This window comes from Sinocyclocheilus anshuiensis, unplaced genomic scaffold, assembly GCF_001515605.1.
Source record: "Sinocyclocheilus anshuiensis isolate Anshui unplaced genomic scaffold, SAMN03320099.WGS_v1.1 scaffold355, whole genome shotgun sequence".
Lineage (NCBI taxonomy): Eukaryota > Metazoa > Chordata > Actinopteri > Cypriniformes > Cyprinidae > Sinocyclocheilus > Sinocyclocheilus anshuiensis.
This window is the reverse complement of record NW_015549571.1, coordinates 1,449,532-1,458,445: the sequence shown is the minus strand read 5'-3', so window position 1 is coordinate 1,458,445 and position 8,914 is coordinate 1,449,532.

The following is an 8,914-nucleotide window of genomic DNA, read 5'->3' as shown; positions in this document are numbered from 1 at the left end:
TTCTAGCACTGACAATAAATCAGCATATTAGAATGATTTCTAAAGGATCATGTGACATGAAGACTGGAGTAATAATGATGCTGAAAATTCAGCTTTGCATCACAGGAATAAATTACATTCTAATGTATATTAAAATTGAAAAATGTTATTTTACATCATAATAATATTTCACAATATTAAATTTTTTCCTGTATATTTGATCAAATAAATGCAGTCTTGATGAGATAAGAAACTCCTGTAAAAAACATTAAAAATCGTTCTGATCCCAAACTTTTGACCAGTAGTGTATATGTATATGTATATGTATATGTTAATTTTAATATTAATATAGAACAAAAGTTTTTTTTTTTTTGAGCAACTGGGATGGTGCCCCTCTGGGAGTTGGTGCCCTACGCAAACTGCGTACTCTGCATATAGGGAGCGGCGGTACTGATTAAACCATTGCAAATACTAGTCCGCAATCCATAATAATGCTTCCTTCAGTGAAAAAGTCTCACATCAAAATCCATCCTAATATTTGTTTAGAACTATTTTGGACTGTTTTGATTTGTAAACCGCGCTTAATATGTGTATATTTCTTTCCTGATTCAGACGAGACAACTTTTTTCACTGGAAAAAGCTATATTATAGAATGAAGAGTCATATTTTAAAGCAACGGTTTGAAGTTAAAAGCATCTTAATGATGAATTTGTTTCTTACAAACGTGCAGCTTTTCGTTTCACAAGACATTCACTGATGGACTGGAGTGGTGTGGGTTACTTGTGGATTATTGTGATGTTTTTATCAGCGTTTGGACTCTCATTCTGACGGCACCCATTCACTGCAGAGCATCCATTGCTGAGCAAGTGATGCAATGCTAAATTTCTCCAAATCCATTACGATGAAGATACAAACGAATCTACATCTTGGATGGCATGAGGCTAAGTAAGGCAATTTTTATTTTTGAGCGAACTATTACTTTAAAAATTATGATTATTCTTAGTTACTGGTCAAAATAGCAGCATGTGTTGGGATTCTTTGAGCTCAAAGCAGAGCGAGATGTTTTAAGGATTAGAGTGTTTCCCGCCTGATTGGGTTGGAACAGGTCTCTCCCTCGAGAGCGGAGCAGAAAGAGAGACCACCAGACCAGCACAGCTGCTCGCCAGCTCTGAGATCCAGTGGCCCTCTGCGTTTCCTCCCCTGCTCGGGACGACAGGCTGCCTGGAGGGCACAGCACACCAATAATAACAACATTCAGCGTTCAGAGAGCAGGTCAGCCCTGCCTTGACCCGCCATCAGAGCACTGAGGTCTGGACAGGAGCCAGAGCCCAGAGAGAGAGAGAGAGAGAGAAAGGAAATGTTACCACAGTAAAAGCATGAACACAAGATCACAGGGGTTCACATCACTTCCTGTTCTGTGTTGTCCTTCCTGTTATAAATAAACGGAACAAACAGCCCAAAGGGCCTCAACAATGACACCTTCTAATGAGAGGGGCTCATTACAGTCGGTTTTAGGCAAGGTGCATCGGCTTTAACAAACTGAGTTTGTTTTTTGTTTTTTTAAATATGCGAATATAGAAAATCCAATAAAAATGTAGCAAGAATAAACACCAAGAGGGAATTATGAGACAATGATTCTTGCTGCATTTTTATGAGATATTTTGATAACATTTTTTAAAAAGATTTTTTTTTTCTAAACTATGTCTTTATACACAAATATCAAATTTTTGTAGCGCTAAACTGATGGGATTGTTGCTAGGAGACCTATGGTTCCCAAGCAATAACCCTCCCAACACAACTTGAGCTGGTGCTGATGATGTAATTTTGGAAATGTCAGTAATGTTACTCTGAAGACGCTTCATTAGTCTGAAACTTCAGTGTGTATTATACATCAAAGGTTTCAAATTGTAGTATTCTACATTAGTGTCACATTAGCTTATTATTTTGCATGTTCAATATAGTTTTAATGTATTCGAAAAACTCTTATGCTCACCAAATCTGCATTTATTTGATCAAAAATACAGTAAAACATTAACACTGTGAAATATTACTACAGTTTAAAATAACTGTTTTCTATTTGAATATATATTAATTCATCATTCAGAGCTGGGTAGATTACTTACAAATTGTAGTCCATTACTGATGGCAAATTACATGGAAACAATTGTAGTATTCATATAACATATTAGTAACATATTCTTTTACATTACACATTTTAGATAATATAATCAGATATGTTTTGATTACTTTTAGATTACTTTTGATAACTTGTTTATCGCATTGATTTAAATAGGATAATCTTGTACTGGATTGATATAAAAAATACAAAGAGTAGGAAAATATATTCCATTCATTGTAATTAACAACATGAAGTGCATTAAATAATAAAAGGTTTCTCAAACTAGGCATTGTAAAGGAACTGTGGGAGGTTTGCGAGTTTACTAAAAAAGCAAATAATTAAACAAAATCATAAAAATGTAAAATTAGAATCATTTTAAAATAACAATAATCAAAATAAAACACTTTCTAAAAAAGATTAAATATTTTATTTGTTTACCTGCATGTCATGTGACCATTATCCAACAAGAGAACAGTGAACATGCAATCATGTTACTTAATTATTAACTCATTACCTTAAACTCTCAGGGGTTACTTAAAGTAAATGTTAGGTTAAAGAGGTTCGGCTGACAAAATAAGTTTGGGAATCCCTGCGTTACATGCAAAAAAAAAGAGAAATGTGTTTGAAAAACAAAAGCCTTCCAAATTTCCTGTGTAATTATAGTCACCTGACTAGAGACTGATCCTTGTGTGAATGTCCACAAACTGGAAGACTTTCCAATTTTAGAAAGGAAACTTTAAAAGATGAAAAAGAGGAATTAGGGAGAATCAATAAATTATGAATAATTTATTGCTATTGTGTGAATGTAATCAAGTATTTAATACTACCCAGCACTGCATTCTTATATGCTGATTTGCTGCTCAAGAAACATTTCATATGATTGTAAAGTGCTTTAGGTGTACAGCAATACACAATAAAGCGCTATATAAATGCCTCATTCATTCATATTATTATCACTGTTGAAAACAGTTGTGCTGCTTAATGTGTATCAACATTATGCATTCACTCGCCTAAATCAACAGTTGATATCACTTATGATTCATTTATTGCTCGGAAAATTAAAAATCAAATAGAATGCCTTTTATTGTGGGATACTTTTGAACATTGTGTCTTAGTACGTAATCTGGGTAATGCATCAAGATATTTGCATATATAAGATGAACTATACTACTACAGCATAACATACAGTATTGTTCAAATCAATGTCGATGCTGCTTCCAGTTCAGTCGTCACACTGAAAATGGAAGGCCATTCAGGTTTTTCATGCATACAAATGTGCATAGCGTGGTAGTAGCCTATGTCATTTCAAGCTTGTGTTGAGTAGAGTGCGGATGCAGGGTGTCGCTCTAAACAACGGGAGCAGAATACAGAGGGACTGGACTGCTCTCGACAGCCAAACAGCTCGGGATGGATGGAGTCTTCCATGGCTCGTAAATAAAGTTGTGTGCATACTATAGGGCTTGTGGAGAACACAAAAGCCCAGCAGGGAGAGTGGCAGAGGTGTGTGGGAGAGAGAGCGTGTATGCCAGATCTGTAATTACAGTACAGTCCCTCAGAAAAACAGCATACGGCTACGGGTTTAGAGAGGGAGGATGGTGAAAAAAGACCGAAGTGGACAGAGAGAAATTTAAATGTAACTGTAAAAAAAGTTTGACAAATGTCAATGAAAAAACAAGCCTTCCAACATGAAACTCCCACAGAACAGACACACACACCCGCATCAAGAACAGGTTCCCATTGCATTCATCTCACTTTTCTTTTCACAAACCATCTTTCTGGAATAACCCTATTATAGCATGACAGTTTCTCACTCTCTGAAATAACTCCCTGATGGGTTGTAAAGCAAATACCGAAGAGCTGTTTGCATTATGTAAACAGCGCCGGGCCTGTAAGGCAGGTCCTAAAGGTTGAGGTGCAGGAGTGTACTGCTAGTGTTTTCCTCTCATGGACACACACTCCTCTGGTTTCTCACACACTCGGCATCATGGGAATACTCAAGGCTAATTAGCTCTCTGCTTCTGGGAAACTTCAGCTTGTCTCCTTGCGGCATTGGCAACAAAATACCATATAATTTGAATGACACTGTGCACCTTCTATATATGTTATTATTTAAAAGCTGCTTGTGATGGGCTTTGGTTCATCATGTGACTTTCTCATCACCACCTGCATTTGGTGGTTATCAGTGTATTACAAAGGTACAAAACAGATTTCAGTACTTCAATAGGTTGGTATATTAACATTATATCAGTTAATGAAATTACGGTATTTAACTGTAAATTTAAGTTAAAACTGTAAAACCTAAAACGTTGCTACCATATTTTTTACAGTAAAATTCCGGCAACCACAGCTGCCGTTTTTTTACCGTAAATTTTACGGAATTTTTTTTTTACAGTGAAGGTAATGAAAATCCGACAAAAAATACATGTGAAACTAGTGTACTAGTAACTACCAGTCAAAAGTTTGGACACACCTATTTATTCTTTATTATTGCTATTTTCCACACTATGTAGTAATAGTCATCAAAAAATAGAAGTATGACATTTATGTAGTCACCAAATAAAGTTTAACAAATCAAAACTAGTTGGACATTTGCTTCTCCTTCTCGATCATTCACTTATCAATCTTTGTGAGGTGCATCCTGGGATGCTTTTGCATGTGTTATAGACACTTCTTGATTGCTTCACTATCGACTCCAACTAACCCATGTAAAAAATAGATTAATAAATTCAGTAACATTTTACTTTTGTAAAGAAATTCATATGTATTAATTTATATTTATCAGCCAAATTTCAAACATATAAACAGGTTTGAGATTTATTACTATTATTAATATTTTATTAGATTTTTTTAACAAAAAGAGTCAAGCGTGCTCAAACTTTTGATTGGTAGAATATATACATATTAATCAGTAAACAAACATGTACGGGGCGGAGGATTTGTAGAACTGCATGAATGATGAATGTCCTAATTTTTGTATTATCTCTTGTATATTATATTAGATTATTTTGTATATACAGTATAACACAAATAAATATGTTTAATCAAATATAATGCAATATAATATAGATCACATAAAAAGTCTTATTTGGGCTTACTAATGTGTATGTATTGTTTTACAAATTCAAGCTAACTGTTAAACAAATGTATACATGGCCTCTGCAGCAAAAACACAAACACATTCTCTCCTCAGAAATCAATCTGTAATCAGGGTCATGACCCACGGGCCCCTGAACGAGACGAGACAGATCTGTAATCTGTCTTCAGTCAGCAAAGCCTCCACCACAGCATGACTAGAAATATTCAAGCCTGATCCTGGATTAGCTGCACTTATAGGGAGACTTTCACTCTTTATTTATTTATTTTCATGCATATTTAAACTGCTATTTGTGGAGATTTTCTCTTACTACAAATGCAATCAACAAAAATTTTAGATTGCGTGAATAAAATATGTTTGCGCATGCCAAAGCTGCCACTTAAATGCATTGTGGTTGCTAGGGTATTCTAGGTGGTTGTTTACTGGCTCAAGTCAAAAGGGTCCACCGCTGGTCTCTATGATATTCTGCTCCCTATTTCAATTTAAAGGTGACATATCATGAAAATCTGACTTTTCCAGGTTTTAAGTGCTATAATCAGGTCCCCGGTGCATCTACCAACCAAGGAAACGTGAAAAAGATTAACCCAGTAACTCTGTTTAGGTAAGCCTTTTTCTGCAAGCCTCTGAGAAAACGAGCGCGTCTGATTTCGCTCCCTTGGTGACGTGGCAAAGGGATCTCATTATAATATTACCGCCCCTTAATCTGTAAGTTTACACCCACGGTGCCGTTATTGTGTTTTCGCAAGCGACAACGGTGTACCAGCTCTAATGCCATGGCGAAAGTTTGAGCAAAACATGCTAACTGTTCTGTCTTTGGCTGCACAGACGAGCTTATATCTGAAAACCTTATATCTGAAGTTTAAACTAATATGGTTTAAAACGCATGATTTCAGCGCAATAAACATGATAATCAGAACCAAAATGGATGTTTTTAGCAGATTTAGTGGCGGGGAGCAGCAGCTCATTTACATTTAAAGACACAGGCCCGAAAAACAGCTGTTTCTGCTTCCACTCAAAATAGGCATTTTCAAAATGATATAATTAATGATCTGCGGAGTGTTTTGAGCTGAAACTTCACAGACACATTCTGGGGACACCAGAGACTTATATTACATATTGTAAAAAGGGGCCTAATATGTCAGCTTTAAGTCTTACGGATCTTCGCTAATTTTATCGTTTGTCAACCAGCTGCTGAAAAAAGTACATTCAAACTGAATTGGGGAATTACGGTAAATGCATTTAGAATTTATTTTAATTTAGGTTCTATTTAGAAAATAGAGGAGAACTATCAAGCACTTTCTCAGTAACTTAGTTTACACATTAATTTTCTTTAAAGATGGTTTCAACATTTAGTTCAAAGCCCTTTTTTTTTTTTTGTTAATTCTGTCCTTCAAACTAAAATACCATCATATCATATTTTTGTAATATTGCCTGAACAACAAGTGAATACAATCAAACCACAATGACAAACATTCGGATGAGTCAACTATAATGAAAATTGAAAAAGTGTTTTTCATAAATGTCACACAATTTGTGACATATTTAAATGGTTATGGTTAAAATGTATGCAATTTACTGTTGAAAAAATATGTTGGAGAAAACAATGGCATTATTTTGTTGTAGGCCTATGCTTCCTAGTAAAAAGTTAAAATAAATGTATACTACATGTATACTATTCATACTAAGTATATTTAAATTCTATTCATATTTACTGACAGATAACTGGAGGCTTATCATTATATTACTGATATTATAAAATGATAAAAATTATAATTAAACTTTATTTGGCATCCTACTTGTGCACAATGCACATTTCTTAATATTAAGTCTAAAATGTGTTTTAATGTCACTTTTGATGAGAATTGTAGGATCTTTGTATAATATCAGTCTTTAAATGCAAGATATTTAAAGTGTACCTGAAGTATACTTGCAATAGTTTCACTTTAGCACAATCAAATATATATCTTTAATTGGACTTCAGCACTACTTCTGCACAATTAAAGTGCATTAAATTAGCAGATTTTAACTAGGCTATACCAGTTTAGTATACTAAAAGTGTTTCAGCACATTGGCATTGTGCTGCTGTTTGAATTGTGCTCTGTGTAGCGAGACAGCCCCCTCCTGAGGAGCTCAAATAGAAATCTTTCTGACTGTCTGTTACTAAGAAAGTGTGACATGTTCACTTTCTGTGAAGGAGAAACAAAAGCCTTCAGTCGCCATGAGCGGAGGTCACTCAGCACGGCTCGTTCAGCCTAATGACATCTGTCCATTAGCATTTGATCAAGTCAATTAAAAAAACAAAACGTTAAACAAGCGAGCAAGAGAAATACGATGCAACAAATGAGCTCATCAGACGAGGGCGACAAAAAAGTCAAAATGTTTTGCTACGCGGCTCTGGCAGGAAGGGGCTTCAGGGCTGCAGACCTGAGCGTTACCGAGCCACCATTCAGGATGAACTGTTTATAGTCTCAGCTCTACCTACATACATCACCAGTGACAGAAAACAACAAGCACAGGACTGCAACTGTTCAATCAACGTCAATCATTATAACCAGATGCACACTGAACAAGTGCTTTCTTACTACTTTTAAATGCATATTAATTGTAAAAGTCGAACAAATCAAGACCACCATTTAGTATTCCAATTCACTATGACTTTGCCTCAGCTAAGCCATTTTCATAACATAGCATATTCAAAACACACATAATAGCCTATGTAGAATTATTCTGGAACACTATAAGCTTAAAACAAGTATTTTGCAATCAATCAATCAATAAATAAAGTACAATCTATTTTGAACATGCATGTTGTACAGTTTCAGTTTCAAGTTTATTTTCAGGAATATATGGCCTCTCAGTCCATAGATCCACAAGATCACAATGGCATGGCAGATACTCTTTTCTTCATTCTATGGTACATATACAATTCCAATCTCCACGCATACTCCAAATCACAAACATTTGACACATCAATACAGACATCACCAACAAGAACAAGATCACCTAAATATTTCTTACGCAAATCCACAAAGAGCAATCATACAAGAAATGCTCCTCATCTTCTATCACAAAAATATCTGATGTTAACTTACAATAATTACAGATTCAATTCAATTCAAGTTTATTTGTATAGCGCTTTTTACGATACAAATCGTTGCAAAGCAGCTTTACAGAAAATGAAGTTTCTACAATATTTAGTAGTAGCTTATCAGTGGTGACTGTCATTTTATGTACATATGGCAGAAATTTACGGAAAAATCAATTCAAGACGTAATCAAACAGACGATGAACACTATTAACAGCAATTATTATATGATGCAATCAAACTTATAGCAAAATGTGGTAGTTCTGTATATTGTTTCAGGGTTGGCATCATCTGAGGTTCTCTGGGGGGTTGGCATCATCTCTTCTCAGGTGTTCTGGATCCAGACTGAAGCTTGTGTAAATCCTAGTTACCACGGGATTGATATAAAAACAGAGAAACAAATAGAGACATCATTAGCATAGCTGCTGTTCTGACCAAGCAAAGTTGATTTGTTTAACCCAAGCTAAAGAATAATAATGTGACTCCATATTTTACTGGTGATAATTGAGATGACTCCCTGTTTAAATAAACAAAGTGGTAGCGATCGGACAGGTAGGATGCCCTTGAATACCTGCCCTTGATACCCGTATCGTTTTGTAATCGATCTATGAGTATGTCATGATCTATGGTGTCGAAA